Raw genomic sequence first — 20,025 nt, forward strand, 5'->3', positions numbered from 1 at the left:
TACTTACTCAACCAGTCACTGCACTGTTTGCCTAATGCCAGTGTGTTTTTTTTTTTTTTTTTTTTTTGGCTGCACTTTGCGGCTTGTGGGATCTTAGTTCCCCCACCAGGGATTGAACCCAGGCCCACAGCAGTGAAAGCACAGAGTCCTAACCACTGGACCCCCCAATGCCAGTTTTATTTGAACATGAACAGCTCTTTCTCCACTAAGTACTGATCCCGTGCTTCTAACTCATCAAATAAGCTTAATTTAATCAATGTCCAAGATAATCATACACCTCCTTGTGGTGTTGATGGAGCTGAGGGGAATGGTGGGAAAGCATGATGTCAGGAGTGTGCAAATGTGATTAAAATATATCTTCACGATCATAGAGATCACATTGAATTGAATGCATCTGGTGGGTTTATAGAGGTCAGGGCTACCCTAAACTCGTTGCCCCACAAGAGCCCTGTTGGAAAGGTTCAGCACTGACCAAATTTGTGAAACTTTACATTAGTCAACAGAAAATCTTCCAAAGGAAAAAATTTACACAGCTTCCTATAGAATTGATATCTACATGAAATATGATGCTTCTGTCCCAAATCAGTTCCCAACACAGTGTTTCTCTTGCCAACATATGAAAGCCACCTACAGCACAGCCACCTAAAGTGACTGTAAAGAACACTGCTGACTCGGATTTGGTGGGATGGGTTCTAGGAATGTGAAATAACATTGGGGACCCATTTTATTGCTAGGAATTGGTAATATCCTTGTAGTCTGATATGTAACGATGGGCAACGTGTATCAGCATGTATTGTGTGCCTGTTTTGTTGCACATGCTTTAAATTATTTAACCTTTGGGATAATTCTATTATTATCTTCACTGTAGAAACGAGAAACAGAGGCATAGCAAGTTACATAATTTGAATAAAACTGCACAGTGCGTAACTGGTAGATGCAGGACTGATACTGACGTAGTCTGACTCTGTCACCCACACACGCAACCACTGCACCATGCTGCCTGTGTTGAGAACCATCAGGGCTCACACATGGCAATCCCCCCTTCTAAAATCTCAACGTTCCAAAGAATCATCAGATTTTCAACACCAAACTTTATACATGAGAAATATAAAATTCTTATGCCAAAAAATTCTTACTCATATCTAAGAACAAAGAAATCTACCTACACTTTTACAAAGAGTTAATAAAGAGTCCTTTATTCGTGTCGCTTCAGTGAAATATTTTTTATATCAATCAGCTAATCAACAACAGATGGATTAAATTTACCCGGAAATACATCTAAGCTTATTTATCTTTTTCTTTCAAGGAAAACACATCTGGTATTTTCCTATACCAAGAAAGTTTGGGAAATATTTGAACTGGTCTGAATACTCAAAACAATTCCATATCTCATTTTATCTCACAGGTGTTTAATTTGTAAGAAGCAGAGAGAATACCATAGTACTGTGATAACACAGGGGTGCATTATAATACAAAGGAATCAGTATAGACAGAATGTTAGAGGACGGAGAGGAATTTTTCTTTTCAAAAACTAGGAGAGCAGTTGTATGTGATTTGTTTGACTACATTTGAATGTATTTTATGGGGAGGAGACAAATACTGTGGTAAGATCATCTGTCAACCAGCTAATGTCTTTCAAGAGCAAATTATTCAAAGGTGCTTTATTGAATTTACAACTTGAAATTGTACTTTTTTTGTACTTATCTGATGGTTTCTTTGATTATGGAGGCTACCAAAATATATTAGTTTAGTTAGTCAGAGTGACAATCTTTTTTTCTTTTTTTGAAAGTACTGATTTGGCTTCAAGGAGGTAAAATTTGTTGAGAAGATACTAATTTATCTTTTGGTGATGAGTGAAGGGAGGAGATTATTTAAACAGTCTTTTGATACAGTAGGATTCCATAATGAGAAATAAATAAACAAACAGTAAGGTAGAATAGAGATTAGAAATGCCATCAGGGGCAGGGGAACATGATGGCTAAGAGCACATGCAGTGGAGTCAGCTAGACACGGATTTGAATACTGGCTCCATTAAAGACTGCATGAACCCTCAATAGTTTTATGAGCACTTTACAGCAGAGACTGTGTTTATTAATGTGCGCACATTGCAGGTACTCAATAAAAGAACTCAATCACTGAGTAGTATAACTTTTACTCGATGGTACAAATTCTATTTCTGGAACATTCTCTCACCTTACCTACTGTCCTTCCAGAGAATGTCTCCTCCTCCTTCTTGGCTCAAGTCTTCTCCAACCATATTCCAACCATTCCTTTTTTTTAGTTTAACCCCTTCCATCTCTATCCTTGAAGAACTCCTTGCCTGTACCTTTGTTATATCTATAAAAACGTAGGGTTTTCCTTACTTATACCTTTTTTTTCTTCACTAAACTCTGAGGTCCTCATGGGCCTAGACTGGTCATCTTTGCATCACTAGCTCTTAGCACAGGGTCAGGCATATGGCGGGCAGTCAGCATTCACTAAATAAATGAACAAATGACAGAAAAAAGTGAACGAATAATAACTTAATTAGGGGTTTGTTTGTTACATTACTTCAAGCCTCAAGTTGGAATGTAGAATTTGTTATAAATCACAGAAGAGCGTTTGGAGATGTAAAATAATTAGTATTTTAATATTCTACTGATGGTAGTGCAAATTAGCTTAGCTACTTTGGAGGTCAAATTGTTAGGAGTCCTACAATTATGCATTTCATAAAAACCAAAGATTCAATTTCTTGGTAGGTAACCTTGAGAGTCCTTGGTACATGTACACCAAGAGGCAGATACAGCATTTTCAATCATCATTGTTTATAATAGGAAAAAATCAAAACAACATCAATAAATGAATACAGTAAGAAAATGTGAAATATTTATGAAATAAAATACTATACCATAGTGTAAAGAAATGAACTAGATCAATATTATATCAACATTAATATCAAAAAAATGCTTGAGCAGCAAAAGCAGGCTGAGAATTATATGTGCAGCATGAAATCATTTATAATTGTAAATACACACACACTACATATTTTTTCAGTGTTATATATTCTCAATGGATTCAAATATGGGTATGTAAAAAAGACTAAAAAGAGTAAACCAAAAAAAGTTCATGCCATTCCTAAAGGCACATGTCATTGCCTCTAGGAATGGCAATAGAGAACCACAGTGTGGGGAAAGAAAGATCAAAGGAAACTTTAGTTTTATTTTTTATCTTACAATTTCTTGAAAAACAGAATGCTTATTTTCTTACTTTCCAAAAATATAAGAGTCAAAGACAGAAGTGAGAGGCAAGAGGGGAGAAAGGGAGACAGCAGTCTAAGCAGTTAAGTTGTTAGAAGTGCTTGGGGGAGAAAAAGTGTTTTCTGGTTATTCCATATATCACTTTACTGCCAATGGTGTCTCTTTGATGTCAGGAGTCTCCAGGATCTGACACTAATAATGAGCTGAGTGGGCCAAACATCTTCATTGTGTCTCAATTTTTTCATTCTAAAGAGAGGAGGCAGGATTTAGTTTACTTTTAAGACCCCTTGCAGATGGGCTATTTTATAGTTCTATCAGAGTATGATGCTTTTCCTCTACAGTTGGAGAAGGGAAGTTCCTTTCTACCAGGAATGTATCCCCAAGGCAAAAAGCGAATCGAGATGGATCAATCACCTCTCTCTCTCCTACAACCAGCAATTACTGCCCTCAACAATCACTATATATATATATATATATATATATATATATATATATATATATATAGAGAGAGAGAGAGAGAGAGAGAGAGAGAGAGAGAGAGAGAATAGTTAAGAAAGATCTTCCCTCAGTTTATTGTTCCCTCTCTTTTTTTGGCTGCGTTAAAGAAGTGTCACCTGTGGTAGACCATGATATGGTGAGAATTAGTACCATTTTGTAACTGTCTTGACACAAGCTTATGAGGTAGATAAAACCTGTATTCCAACTTCACCATCGCCCAGTTCAGGCCATGTCTTCCTACTCATTGGTGACCTCCATCTTCGAATGGCCAAATTAATGCCAAGGTCCAATTTAAAGCCTATTCGGAGGAAAGTACCTCTGCACCCTTGATGAAATGTAATGTGTTATCCTTGCCAGGCATATTTTAACTTCACTATTGAATACAGCCAGACATTAATGGCTTTGATGATATGTGGGGAGAACCCTGGAGCTTTTCAGAGCTTCCTGAAATTTCAACAATCGATATCTTTCTGCTTAGTTACTTGAACACTGGCTCCTCTCACTCTCACCGAAGGGGAAACTTTAGATGCCAATAAGTCAAGTCCTTGTCCTCATATCTTAGAAAGAACTGGGATTAAAATCTGAATTCATGACTTCTGAACTCTCAGCCTTGCTTCAGTAAGATACTCGGGACAACTTTCTCTCTGACCTCTTCCATTTGCCTAGCGTATCTCAAAAAAATCCCGGTTTCACTTTAACCCTCTTGTTATCGTTAATGGATTCTAGATGACTTGCTGTCCTTATCTCCACTGCCCTGAGAGCTTTAACTGCTGTGGGGCTGCAGCACTTCCTGGACAGCATTGCCTAGCCCACACCAAGCTGACACGCAGCCTCAGCTGCGTGAGGGTTTATTAGATCGTTTCTCCACCTTTCTCTTTCTGAGGAATTGCAGTCCAGAAAGTTGCAGTTATGACTGTCCCCAAGACTGCTCTGGCCCGCTACCACCTTCCGGAGTTTTAATATTTTCTCGCATCCTTACTCCATTGCTTAATATGCTTCCTCAGAGTTTAATTCCCTGGTACTGTTGCATTCAGTTTTCTCATTTTTACTCTGCTATGTACACATCATCACATGGGCAATAGTATTCAACCTATCTCTTGCTTTCCTACTTTCAATAAAATCTTACCTGTCCACGAGCAGGGGGTCGAACATAATTTCTCCTTTAATTACATTAGCTATGGTTGGTAACAGAAAGTTGCAGTTCTCCAATTCAGTAACTCCTTTGATCCTTCGTGGGTCTTTAACCCAGCAGATGTCCGGGGAATCCAAGTCCCTTCGGAGTTCAACGTTATGAGAGTTCAACTGACCTCACCAGCTGGTTTTTCCTCACCTACCATTTCAATGGCCTATAGCAGATGCCCCATAACACTGTCTTCGTTTTACTTTTTTTTTCTCTCTCTCTCTCAGCCTCCTAAACTCAGAGTACTCTACACCTCCCCAACCTCTATATGCCTAAGCTACTTTGTGGAGCATGTGAAAATTTCAGAGAAATTATGTCTATCATAAGCCTTCTAGTGTTGAAAGGGTTTTTGTTTTTTTGAGGGGAGGGTGTGGTGATGATGGTCAGAGAAGAAAGGAAAACCTTACCTTGTTATCACTATTGATATCATGCTCTTTATTCCAGATTAACCAATGTCTAGTTAGGACTGTTTTTCTCTGAGCCCAGAGCTGATCTACTTAGCATCCTAAAGTACCCCCTCCCCAGGCAGAAGAGGAAAAGCTTTGCTCTGCAAAGAATTGCTGAGGTTCCCACTATGCTGAATTGTGAGAAGGCATTGTCACTCTCTAACTTTCCTCAGGCAACTGAAGAGGACATAAAAGAATGTTCTACTTTCTACCTATTTCTCAGGAACTACTCTACTTTTACCAACTATGAAATAAAAATATGCTTGAGTTGCTAAATTCAAGAGATTTCAGTCCAGTGTGTTTCAATAACAGATAATAGGAAAACCATGAATGTTAGTCCTAATGAAATTCCTCGGTAGTTAGAACCCAAGCAATGTGTTGTGATGGAGTGGCTAAGGGCTCAGATTCTGGAGTCAGAAAGATTCCAGTTTGGATCCAGTCACTGCCTCTTACTATGTGTGGTTAAGTAAGTCACATAACCATTGTAAACCTCAGTTTACTGCTCAGTAAATTGGTGATCATAACAGCAATTTACCTCATAGGATTATTTTAGGGATTAATGGATATAATCTGTTTAGAATGCTCAGCACAGTTCCTAGGACAGAGTAAGCACTTCTTCTATATGATCTGTCATCATTACATGCTCTGCAAATGTAAGCTTATTTTAATACTAAAAATGTCTAATTTATGCCGCTCAATTAAAAGAAATTTTTGAATCTCATCTTCTTGAGATTATCACTTTTTCCATTTATGAGGAAAATCAAGAGTTGACGGTATTTTGAAAAACAAAACAAAAAATATGCAGTATCACTGAGAATTAAGTTCTGCCTTAGGACAGTCTATCACAGACTGAATTTTTACAGATTGTGATAATTCCCTGGTTAGTCATAAAGTCAAGAATTTTGTAACTGAAAGGTATCAACGTCAAATTTATTACAGTACTTGGAAGTTTTATAAAAACTTTACAGTGTGTTTTATGAATGATTCTTCCTGCATCCCCATGAGAGAGTCAAGCATTACTCTCTGTATTTCAAAGGATTGCAGATTGAGGGTCAGAATATTTGAAATGACATGAAGCCACTGTCTCTTCATGCACTTTGAGGTCAGTTAAGCAGAAGCGATTAAGTTTCCCACTTTCAATTCCGTCACCCAAAGGTGCAAGGCAGGATTTCTCAGCCTTGACACTCTAGGCATTTGGGGCCAAATAACTTTTGTCATAGGAGTTGCCTGTAGAACGTTTAGCCATATTCCTGGCCTCTATCCACTGGATGCCAGTAGCGTGCCCCTGAGTTGTGATAACCAAAAATATCTCTAGACAATGTCCAGTGTCCCAGGGGAATACTCCCAGCTGAGAACCACTGGTGTAGCGGTTATTTTTTTCCCTCTTGTTCCAACTGTAAGTGACTTTTTCCATAATTCTTTCTGCTGTGAGAAAAAATGGCAACAAAGTTGACATACGGTGCCTTGAGAGTGCCTCTCCTCATTTTGCTTTCTGTCTTTGTCTCCCTCTCTGGCTCCCTACAGACACACACACACACACACACACGTGCACATGCATGCACTTGAACCTTTTATCTTCCAAGCCTGCATGTTAAGGATGAGAAGGAGCCCATGGGTTTGTGCTGCCACATTACCTCTTAAGCCTTTTGAAACTTATAATTCGGTAGATAAAGAGTTGTACAGTAACATGGTTTGCCAATTTCCTATTCAAACCTGACAGGAGGGCGGTGCCACATTATCAGCTAAAATAACATTTTTAAAGCAAAAAAAAAACAAAGACTCCCGCACAGAGTTAGCACTTTACAGTCCAATATGGAGTATCCTTTTCTTTATGGAACATTCTTTTGTGCTGTAAAGAAAGTGTATAGAAAGATGTTCAATGCGTCGTCAAGAGTAAAATTATTAGCGTATCATATACGAGGCAGTCACATAGCAAAAGAGCTGGAGCTGTGTTTGCCCTTAAAGGAGATGCAGTCATATAATAGAGAGCCTTAGAGCTAGGGTTTACTGTACTTTGGGAATTAATCACATAAACTATAAATTGGGTTCAACAGGCTGGCTGGGTAAATAGGCGCAGCTAATGAGGACACTATGAGATCTTATAAGAGAGCTGACTGCCCCAGGACAAATAGTCCATGGCGCACCTGATGGAAAGCTAGAAGACATCAAAGCATAAAGGATTAGTGCTCTCACAGTGTTGAGAAATGGCCGGGGGGAGATTCACCAACTTATTACCCACATCCAAGTTAATCCTGTTATCTGCAAAATATAACTGTGTTCAGGAACTGCCACCACCTCAACTTGCAGAAGCATAATTTTGCGTTGACATGAACAAAAGTGCAGGAAATTTTCATCCGACAAAGAAAAATAGAAGATTATTATTATTTTTAAAGGCTTTCTCCTTCCTCCATATTTGGCTGCATGTATGAAAACATGCAGAATAGAAAAGCTTCTGTGTGTCTAAGTGGTGTGGCAGGGGATGGAGAGAGAGAGCTGCAGAGACGAATCCACTGCGATTTTCCAAAACTCCTGCTTGTCAGGGAAATGAGTATCATGGAAGAAGGGACATACCTCATTTTTAACTAAATCTGTACTCATTTCAAACAGACTGGATTTACCTTTGCAAAGCAGGCAGGCGAACACTCAGTTTGAAGGTCAAAGGAGGTTTGAGGAATGGCCCAGCCCACTTGCTGCCCTTCCTGCCCCTGCAGCTCACCCAGGGTATTGATTGCTGGGGTGACACCCACCTGATCCCAACAGATGATCACGGTTGGGGGGGAAAGGGGCAAAACCCCTGAGCTCCCTGCCAATCTGCCTTGAGGAAAGTGGCTTCCTGGGCTAGAGCTGACATTCACTTCAGGCTTGTTTATGCAATTGAGGGTCACACTGTTTGGAAGCGAAATGCAATTTATCCCCAGCTCTACTGAGGCTGAAACTGGTTCAGCCACTAGCTGCCCTCAGTCTCCCAGGGGCATCCTTTTCCCTCTTCTACTCCCTTTGTCTAGCTGAGCTGATGATAACAGGGCTTGTGGATGAGTAGAGAGGTGAGACTCTGCCTGCCTAACCCAGAGCCTGGCTCACGGGAGGAACTTAAATGATTATCAAGTGAGCCTGTAATTGCTCCAAAGATCTGTATGACAATTTCGGCAGTTAACACCCTATGGAAACCTAGGAAAGTGTACTGTTTTCCAGTATAAAGCTATATCAGAGCAAATTTTGCAATAGAGCTTTTCTCTTGCAGAAAATCTGAGGATTATAATTATACAATTTGCCTGAAGAAATAGCAAAAGAGAAAAGATCTTTGAAATGATGCACACACACACACAAATGGTCTGGATCTTCCATTCTAATAGACTTCTCTGTTATAATGAGAATTTCTGAGGATTAATGCGCCCCCACACCCCTGCCCTCCTCATTCGGCCCCACTTTCCTGTAAGTCGCTTTCCACGCAGCTTCGAGGTGTTCTGCACTCTGGTGTTCCTGTGTTCTTGCATACCCACTCTGTCTCCCATGCAGACCTCTGCTGCTCTTCCCATATACCTCCTGAGAGAGCTCCATTCTCTTATCTCCATTGCAGAGTTCCCCCTTTTTCAAGATTTCCATTAGCTCTCTTCACTAATAATCCCCATGGCTTTGTCACTAGCCCTGCCTTTAAGCCTAGACTCCTGCATCCACTGCGGCAGCATCCTTCTGGACACGCCACGGAGGAGATCACTTTCGCCTCAGACTCCGCATGTCTGAGATTTGTCATCTTCATCTCCAAACGAGCTTCTCTTCCTATTTGGTATCTGTAGAGTCAAGGATTTCCAAGTTTTTCATATTCCAGACATTGTCATCATCTTTTATTTATCCATTCCTAGCACCGTAACACCATAACCAATCTACTTTCCCTTCAAGTCTTCCAGAATATTCCTTAGAACGACTGCTCTCTGCCTCATCCTGCTGCCCTTAAGCTTGCCTCACCTCTGCGTTCCTCTGGTTTCCTTAACGCTAGGTGATTCTCACTCCACTTTTTTTTTTTTTTTTTTTTTTTTTTTTGCGGTACGCGGGCCTCTCACTGTTGCGGCCTCTCCCGCTGCGGAGCACAGGCTCCGGACGCGCAGGCTCAGCGGCCACGGCTCACGGGCCCAGCCGCCCCGCGGCATGTGGGATCTTCCCGGACCGGGGCACGAACCCATGTCCCCTGCATCTGCCAGCAGACTCTCAACCACTGCGCCACCAGGGAAGCCCTCACTCCACTTTTTCATAAAACTTCCACCACATATATAATTCATATCCTGGCCCATCCAGAAATCTCAGGCTTTGAGCTCAATAGACCTGAATCCATTCTTACAAGGTGACCAGAGGCAAGTTACTTTACCTCTCTGAGCCTCACTGCATCATCTGTAGGGTGAGAAAACTAATTTCTACTTCTGGAAGGTGGAGAGGGTTCTAGATCTCAAGAACCTAGCTTGGTGCCTGGGGTACTGCAGGGGCTCTATAAGTTCCTTTCTCTCTTCTTTTACCTTTCTTTTTGGTTGTTGTTGTTTTTAATGAGATGCCCCCTCTAACCCCAATACCTCAAGTCTAAGTGCAATTTTAGTTAATTTGTCTCCACTCTTCCCTTCCCAGCTGTGCCCTCAGCTGGCCCCTCACTAGCTGGTCAACAGGTAATGCTTATTCTTGTTTCCCGCTGTCTTCCTAAGTGTCCTCCCCTCTCCCTAGGCCAAGGCTACCCATTCTTCAGGAACCAACTGAAGTCCCTCCTCTTCCCCAAAGCCTTAGCCAGTCCCTCCGGGAGCTCTCCTCTTCTGAGCTCTTATCACCCTCACAGTCTCCACCACACATCCCAGAACCTGTATTCTGCAGGCTGCTAGGCAACCGTCATGGCAAGATTGCCTGCCCCTCACTTTCCAACAAGAGGAAGCTGAATGTCAGTGACATGTACCAAGTCATATGGCTCATTTCTGGCAGAATCAGAAGTAGATTACTGCTACTTAGCTAGTAATTTTTGAATATATCTAAAGTGGGTTTTAATTACTACAAGTGTATTACTCTTGATCCAAGAAAATTATAAGAAATCTAAGGACAAGCTACCTGTGCCTCCTTATAACACCTAACACACACACACACACACACACACACACATACACACACACACACACACACACACACCACCTAAGCACAGGGCACAATGTAGGGACTCAATAAATGTTTGGAAATTAATTTGGGCTTATTATCACAAAAAGATTAATCACTACGAGACCTGTGAGCCCCTGTCATAGGTATCTTTGAGTGATTTGGAAATTCTGCCTCTTAAGAACTTTAAACAAAGGGAGAAAATTGTCTGGTTTAAATGAACCACTGCCTAAAGGCAGGGGATAGATTGGTTTTAGGAGTTTCATTTCATCACTATAATCCTATGATTATAAGAAAGAAGGCAGGTTGAAAAGGAGCCATAAATCACCTGTGGACTCATGAGTCCTGGTCCTGCTGCCCCCTCACTCCTTACCCAACACCTTTTCTGTGGACAGTACTTATGTCCAGCCTTGCTGCCCAGGGCACCTCAACTATACTCTGAACTCCAGGGCTCCTCAAGCAAGTCTAAGCCTCGGGATAAAACTGGAAGCCACAGTGCTTAAGAGAACAGCTTTGGGGGTTAGGCAGACCTGGGTTCTAGCTGTGTGGCCTCTGGCAATTAACTTAACCTCCTGAGCTGCAGTTTCCTGCTCCACAGAATGCGGGAATAATCTCCCAGGGTTTTATGAAGATTAACTGAAATAATACAAATGAAGATCCTGCCCTAATAAAAGAAGCTCTGGGCGTCATCAGACATGAGTTCCTATACACGCTCCAGAGCTGGCTCACTTTGGAGCAGCTGGTCGTTTCCGTTCCACTGTCTCTGGAAGGGCTCTGGGGTGAGTTGGCAGATATCTCTGGTGGGAAAGGCATACCCTGTTGGTCCAGCATCACCTACCCACCAGATGACAAATAGAGGAGAGTGTCCCAGTTCCTCCCAGCAGCTTGGGGAAGAGCTGGGATCAGACACTAACTCTTCTGAACCAGATGCTTTATTCTTTTCCATCTTTTAAACCTTGCAGGCTCTTCAAAGGGTTTTTCCTTTCAGGTAGATCTTATTTTGAGTATCAGTGATGAAGTTACACTAATGGATTTTTTTCCCCTTTCTTTTTCTTCCAGCAGAGCTACAACAAAGGCATCCATGCTAGAGACGCAGCCCAAATGTTCTGCCTGCTGGAGCCCTCAGACATAATTTGAGTAAGTTTAAGGTAGTTGTAAAAGGGAGAGTGTGAAGGATCAGATTGGGGGTGTAGTTTGTTCTGTTTTTTTGTTTGGTTTTTTTTTTTTTTGAGAAGTTTTATCATTAGAACATTTGTTTATGTAATTAAAGCACCCTCATCATTAATACCTTCAAGAGACATTTTAATTTCATTGAGTTATTTATTTGATTTCTGGAGGATTAAAAAGCAACAATAAGCTAAGTTCCCTTCTTCTTAGGAATCATGCTATTTTTGTTGTGATGTGAAGAGAGCTGCCTACACCTACTACCCACTCCACTTTTTGCTCAGGCTTAATATTCCAGGACAAAGGAGAAAATGAGCTGTCTCTCTCCCCCAAACCATGCATCTGCCTTGGGTTTAGGCGGTCAGTAGGATCTTGCAGAGGCGGGAAGCCCCAGATGGTACCCCAGAGAATCCTGGGGCAGCATCATCCTGGGACCTCATGTTCCCACCCTTGGTCCAACCATGGCCACACAGGCTTTGCCCAGAGAAGAGCTGCTCCAGGTGAAAATGACATCCCAGAGCTCTACCAGACCAAGGTCAGCACGTCCCTGGGAAGTTCAAATCCACAGTCTTCACCAGCCATTCCAAACCCCAAAAATCTCTGAAGCCCAAAAGTTATCTTCAAAGTTTGCAGCAACCACACTGAAGATAATAATAAAGATTTATTTCATCTTTATCGATCTCACTCAGTATAATAGTCACTGTGCTTTATTTAAGGGTGCTAGCTACCCTGATGCTACTGAAGGTGTTAAATAATATACAGCACATGTAGCATATTGCCTTTCAAAATACAAAAAATTCTGGATTCCAAAACTGGTTTTGAGAGTAAGGGATTCGTGGCCTGAATTACCCTTTTAGAGCAGCAGAAGGGAGAGGCGGGAAGAGGTGGAAAGCCATAGCAACCCTTCCTCTCTGTGCTGTGCTTGAAAGCTGTGACACTTTCATGGTGCTTCTCAAACTTTAATGTGACACAGATCCCTCAAAGATCTTGTTAAAACGCTGATTCGGATTCAGTAGATTTGAAGTTGTGCCTGAGATCCCTTATTTCTAACTGGCCCAAGTGCCACTGATGTGTGGACCATACCTCAAGTAGCAGAGATCTACAGATATAGAAATGTTGATTCTTGAAAAAATCCCAAGGACATGAAAAAAAGGCAGGCATTTACAGGTCATGGAAGCAACCTAAATGCTCATCAACAGATGGATGGATAAAGAAGGTATGGTACATATATACAATGGAATATTACTCAGTCACAGAAAGGAAAGAAATTGGGTCATTTGTAGAGATGTGGATGGACCTAGAGACTGTCATACAGAGTGAAATATGTCAGAAAGAGAAAAACAAATATCGTGTATTTACACATATATGTGGAATCTAGAAAAATGGTACAGATGAACCTGTTTGCAAGGCAGAAACAGAGACACAGACTTAGAGAACAAATGTATGGACACCAAGTGGGGAAACGAAGGGTGGGATGAATTGGGAGATTGGGACTGACATATATACACTACTATGTATAAAATAGATAACTAATGAGAACGTACTGGATAGCACAGGGAATTCCACCTCGCTGTACAGTAGAAACTAACACAACATTGTAAAACAACTATACCCCAATTTAAAAACAAAAAAGGCAGGCATTTACTACCATTGTCTAGATGGGGAGATACGTGGTCCCAGGATAAAGAGTGTTGCCTAGGCTCACACAGCTAGAAAATGTCAGAGTCGGGACTCAAATCCCAGGATCTTGACCACCTGGCCATCCTCCTTCTGGCATTCCACATCTTGAAGTAGGAGGCACTGGGAGTGGAACAGAACACAGGAGGAAACAAGGAAGACTTCTTTGAGAATATTTCTCAGTGAAACCCACTTTAATTAGTCACTCGTGGTATAAGAGATGGTCAAGAAACAAGGAGAAAGGAAGCCAGATTTTGAGCCCTGGGTCTCTCACCAACTAGCTGTGAGATGTCTTTGGACCTAAGCAATCTCTAATGTACCTGGGCAACTGGAGTTTTTTTATATTTCTACTCCAGCTGATCCGTAAGAAGGGAAGAAACCTCACTGAATTCTCAATTATCACTGTCTCTCAGAAGAACTGACAACCTTGTAGTACGTTGTCTTTATCACAAGAGGCCACATGGTACGGCCAGAAAAGTTTCCTGGAGACACCTACCTGGGTTTGAATCCTTCCTCTAATTCCTAATGGGTTGTACAAACATAAGCAAGATCCTTAGCTCCTCTGTGCCTCAGTTTCTTTACCTGTAAAATGGTGGTAATCCTAGTACTAAACTCATGACGTCTTTATGGAGGTCTAAATTAATTAATATAAGTAAAGCATTTGGAACAATACTTGGACCAAAGTGGTCCATTTTGTATCTCTTAAGGCTTCCATTTATCTCCAGTGCCAAGGCTTACTTGAAGATTTGGACTTCATGATGTTAAAATTCCCGTGAAATACTTGATGATGATGTGATTGAGTTTCTCCCAGTAAAGAATATTCTTCTGGGAATCAAGGAGGCCAGGAGTGGATTTTTATGAGTTGTGAGCCTTGCATATGCTTTAAAAAAAATTTAAAAAAAAAAAGGTTTGCTACTGATTAGCACGATATTGGTGAAGATGAGAGGAGAATATCATTCTCAGGATGGGTGGAGAAAGGGACACTTGCAGAGTTTAAGGTAAATCAGGTTATGAGCAGTTTAGGAGCCCACCTCACCCCTAATCTAGCATGTTTGCATCTGGCTATCCCAGGTTTTGACAGGTTGTTATTAACACACTCACACATCTCTTGGCTTCATCTGATCAGTTACCCTCCCTTCTTAAAATCACTTTTGTGGGAGGATGAAAGGGAACACAAAATGATTGAGGTGACAGGTCCCGTGGTGCATTGAAGAACTGTGTCAGAAAATGTTGCCAAAAGCTATTTTCAGCTGGGAAGGGAACACCCTTTTGCGCTTTGTAATTCATGGGTGGACCACAAGAAAGTGAAAATAGCTAATGTCTCTGGAACACTGCCACTCACACATAGCAACGGCCTTATTTACAGATACAAAAATCATTATTTCTTTCTGTTCCCCGAAGCACAACTTTCATGCTGGGGAAATTTCCTAGGATCACAAACATACAAGGCCAAACCTTCGAGGTGGCTTCACTCCAACCTCCCAAGTTGGAACAACAACACTGTGCACGCAATTTCGATGACTTCTTCCCACTCCATCCCTCCCGCTCTCAGCCAAAATCGATTTGGGCAGGTACCAAAGGAATGGTTTGAAATTCAGACCCTGCTCTTGATTTGTATGCGAAATGACATCTGGATGTTTCTTAAACCCATTTTCTGTGCTCACTGAATTCTGCCCTGGTGAAAATACACAGAGGACTAATGTTTTTTACAGGTAGGAGAAAGAGCTGACTTTCCTACGTTTTCCAAGCAATCTCTTTCCACAAGGTGAGAATGTTCATGCAGTACCTATCCAGAGTTCTGGCAGTAATTATAATATATAATACATGCTGAGATTGTATTATACACCAGGCCCTGTTCTAAGTGCTTTATATACATTAACTCCTCAACAGGCACAACTATCCTATCCTTAGAGGATAAAGGATAATTTTGCACAAATAGGTGAAGCAACTTTCCCTAGGTCACACAGGTAGCAAGTGGGGAGCTGGACTTTATGGATCTGTTCGGCTACACAGTCCATGTTCTCACAACTATAATACTCTCTCTCTCTCTGCAAGAGGGGACGCAGGCAGAAAGAGCAGGAAGACATGCAACCAAAGCTTTTCTGCCCCCACGCTTGTCTTGCACTCTGCTCCTACTCCCACTTTTTTTTTTTTTTTTTTTTGCGGTACGCGGCCCTCTCACTGTTGTGGCCTCTCCCGTTGCGGAGCACAGGCTCCGGACGCGCAGGCTCAGCGGCCATGGCTCACGGGCCCAGCCGCTGCGCGGCACGTGGGATCCTCCCGGACCGGGGCACAAACCCGTGTCCCCTGCATCGGCAGGCGGACTCTCAACCACTGTGCCACCAGGGAAGCCTTCCTACTCCCACTTTCCTAAAATGCTCTTGCAAACAGAAAAGACAAATTTCATAGTCACTACATCGCCTGTAGTAAGGTAATACTTCCAGAAAGCTAAAGAGGGTGTAGTTTCACAACTTGGGAAGGGAGAGAGGGGAGGGGAGTTTCCCATAGATGTACAAGTCTCCCTGCTTCCTAATAACCAGTATTTTGAGCCGTCTATAGGGCAAACTATCCAAAGAACAGATCTGGTATGTGAGAGGCCTGGGTTGAAGAATACACGTGGAATGGGCTCTGTTACTTTGAGGTAGCCACCAAACTGAAATTTAATTTCCCCACTTGCAGGTTGGATATTCATTTACTTTTCCCCTTAACTCTCCTTTGAGAAGGCTTACATCAACAGTGAATAAAAAATAGAACATATAAATAAGAATAGAAAGAAAAATAACAATAAGAGCAGAAACTCAAAACCAGGGCCAGGATCGTGCAACACTATGCAGGTAGTGTGAGCCCTCACGCAGCTTTTGATGCTTAGAGTTGATTCCAGACTTATTATCAAAAAAAAAAAAAAAAAAGAGTCAATTTCATGGGAGAAGTGAAGTCTTTAAGAAGGATAATCTGTAGAAGAATTTTCTGAAATGGGTCTTCTTAGGGAAGGTTCTTAATAACATGATAAACAATATCCTCAGCAGCTTTCCAACAAGATGGGATTAAAGATTTCACAGGTCTATTTCTCAAAACTTCTACAAAACTTTGGGTTCAAACTTGAAACACCATTTAGCCTGGTTTATTCTTGGGCAAGAAGGAGGTAAGTGAGTCAGGCAGGAAGACAAGGTTCAAGATAATACGATCAAGGATATAATCTAAATGTACATCGATAGATGAATGAATAAAGAAGATGTTATATGTATATATACATACAATGGAATATTACTCAGCCATAAAAAGATAGAAATAATGCCATTTGCAGCAACATGGATGGACCTAGATATTATCATACTAAGTGAATTGAGTCAGACAGAGAAAGACAATACCACATGATATCACTTATATGTGGAATCTAAAATATGATACAAATGAACTTATTTACAAAACAGAAACAGACACTGAGACATAGAAAACAAACTTACAGTTACCAAAGGGGAAAGTGGGGGAAGGATAAATTAGGAGTTTGGGATTAGCAGATATACATTACTATATATAAATTGGATAAACAACAAGGACCTACTGCATAGCACAGGGAACTATGTTTAATATCTTATAATAAACCATAATGGAAAAGAATATGTATGTGTGTGTGTATATATATATATATATATATATATATATATATATACACACATATACATATATATAAAACAATCACTTTGCTGTACATCTGAAACATTATAAATCAGCTACACTTTAATTTAAAAAAAGAATATAATGTTTTGATAGGTTCTCTTTATCTTTTTTTTTCACACGAATCCTTTTAAGAAGATTGTAAAAGTTAGAACTCCTTAGAAAATCACACATGTTATATATACAAATGTTCTGTTTTTTACAATTTTAGGAGCTGAAAAATTTCTTAAATCCCAACTGTCAGCTGCTGACTGTGGGTCCTGGGACTCCAGATTAGGAATCTTTCCTGGAAGAAGAGAAGACTACAGATCTTTCCTATAATACTCAATAGACATTGTTTCTATCATCAGAGCTTCTGCTGTGCACTAAGAAACAAATTAAATGTGAGTAATTATAGAAAACACATGAACAGTTGACTTACTGCAGAAATCAAGCAAGAAGCCCAAACAAAACCCTCCTTTCATAGACAATATTCCTATTTCCACATGGTGGCCCATAGACATGCTGTTTGTCAAAACGAATTATTCTCTAGAAACAGTTCAGAGGTTACTAGTGAATAAATAATCTATTTAACACCCAATCTTCTTTACTCTTGAGTATTTCCAAATTAACTTTGACCCTTATACTATTCAAATTAGATTGTTACTTTGAGTAAGACTGTTGACTAATAAATCTGCCGAGGCAAATTTGTTGCTAAGAGTACAAGACTTTTGAAAAGACCTTTCTAGGCTTTTCTTATTTAGGCCTTATATGACTTCACAAGAAATGTATTAAATTAAATTAATATTCTATTTTAAGTATATTGTTATTATGCTGTAAATTGTCTTAAAGGATTTCATACATTTTCAAATCTTGTGTTTTATGAAGAACAAATAATTCATTTTTGTTCTTTTGCTTTAAAGGTTGTTATATTGGCAGGTAACTATAGAAGGTGGCATTAAATTAGTTAACATAATATTAGTTTTCAGAGACATATGATTCAACAGTTATCCATTTTTTTGTAGCAGTTCCCTCTCTCTCTCTCTTTTTGTTTGTTTGTTTAGCATTTAGATAGAAAAGACATACCTAAAGTCTGCTTGCTCTCTTGATATTTATAGAAAGTATTGGCCTCAGAAACCAAGATGTATAGTTTTTTAAAAGAGAAAATATAGTATAGTTCAGAAAGACTGTCCACCCACAGAATGGCTGTTTAATATTGGTAAAGAATGGAACTGCCTTCAAAAAAATTAAGTCAATGTTTTTCAAACGATTCTATTTAAAGTCCCTCCTTCTGGGTAGATTTGTTGCCTACACCAAAACCAGAAAAACTCAGCATTTGCCTCTTATGTACTGGACTTCCATGTAAATTATCTTTGAAGAAAGGATTCTGTTGCTTTAAAAAAAATGAAAGTATTTTGAAAATCAATAGCGTAGAGTTTCTTAGAGTTCATCCAGATGGGATCACACCTGGAAATTTAATCAGGGTTAACCTGTGGTAGAGGTCAGAGCTCACAAGTCAAAACAGGCTCTCAACAGTTTTGACGGCAAAAGGTCTTCATTCAGTATCATCTTTAATGTAAGCTTTTTAACTGATAAACTATCTGCAGATGTTTTACTAAGTCCCTGGCTGAGATAGGGTTTAGGGACGTAAAATTTTTGGATAGTTACCTTAAAACCATATTGCTGAGAAAAAAGAGTCATCAATAATGAATACATAATCTTCCTAATCTAGTTTGCAGATGAAACACCAGTAAAAATAACCGGAAACAGGAAGACAGGAGCAAAACAGAGATGTACTTTGCATCGTTTTACAAAATGGTTTGCTGGTGAGTGTGAAAGTTTAGGAACTGAAGACAGAGCACCTGCCCAAGATTAGGGTGGACAGAGGGAGACACAGAGCATCCGGGTTTTTCTCTGAAAGTGTCATTGTGACTACATTGTGTAGCCAGCTGGTTGCTTCCTTCACAGCAAAGAAGGAATAGGCAAACCGGAATGACCTAAAATTTAGAAGTTGTATTAAAGGAAAAAAAAAAAGATGCATAACTTCCTCAGGCAGAAGCTTCTCTGAAACACAGAAGCAGAAACCCAAAAGCACAGAAGGCTTGTGAAAGTCAGGTAAGGAAGGAAATGGAATACTAAAACGATGTTGTAGAAATAATGAAAAGGAAAAGGATCCATGAAAGAATTAAATTTCTGGTAGTAGAAACAAGTATAAATAAATAGGATGTGTAAATGCACCCTACCAATGGTGTGTTGGTAAATTGTTAACAGCTGGCTCTTGGATTAGGATGGGGTGGGGGGCCCCGAAGTATAGTGGTTGCTGATTTCCATGGTATAGATATTCCAACCACGACTAAGTATGTTGTCAATGAACTCAGAGTTGGGAAGGGATGTGAGAAATTGACTCTCATGAGCCAGTTCATTCCTGTTCCAGTGCACCACTGAATCCAACCTCCACTGTGGTCCTGGGAGCTGCCAGACACCAGGCTTTATGCTTTTACATGTATCATTTAATCCTCTTCTAACAGGTAAGTATTATTAACTAAATACAGGGGCTCAGAGATGTCACCTGCATGGCCAGAGACATAGAAGTTCTAGGGCTGCACTGTCCAATATGGTAGCCACTTGCCACATGTGGCTGTTTAAATTTAAATTAATGAAAATTAAATAAAATTTAAAATCCAACTCCTCAGTCACACTAGCTATATTTCAAGTGCTCATTAGCCACATGTGGAGGATAGCTACCATTTTAGGAGACCACAACTATGGAATACTTTTATCACTGCAGAAAATTCTATTGGATGGTGCTGGTTGAATGTTTTTTAACCTGAAGTCTAGGGCCTGGGCCTAATGGTCAAAAGAGATCAAGTATTAAAAAAATAGAAAGTACTTATATAACTTCTTACAACATGTTGCTTCTGAAGTGATTCCACCTATTTACCAATGATGCAATTCTCCCACAGTGTTCAGCTCGAAGATATGGATTCCTGAAGTTGTAAGGAAGAAATCTGTCCTTAAGAGGGCCTAAAGGGATTGTAGAAAATTTTTCTTT

This window comes from Tursiops truncatus, chromosome 10, assembly GCF_011762595.2.
Source record: "Tursiops truncatus isolate mTurTru1 chromosome 10, mTurTru1.mat.Y, whole genome shotgun sequence".
In the NCBI taxonomy this organism is placed as follows: Eukaryota; Metazoa; Chordata; class Mammalia; order Artiodactyla; family Delphinidae; genus Tursiops; species Tursiops truncatus.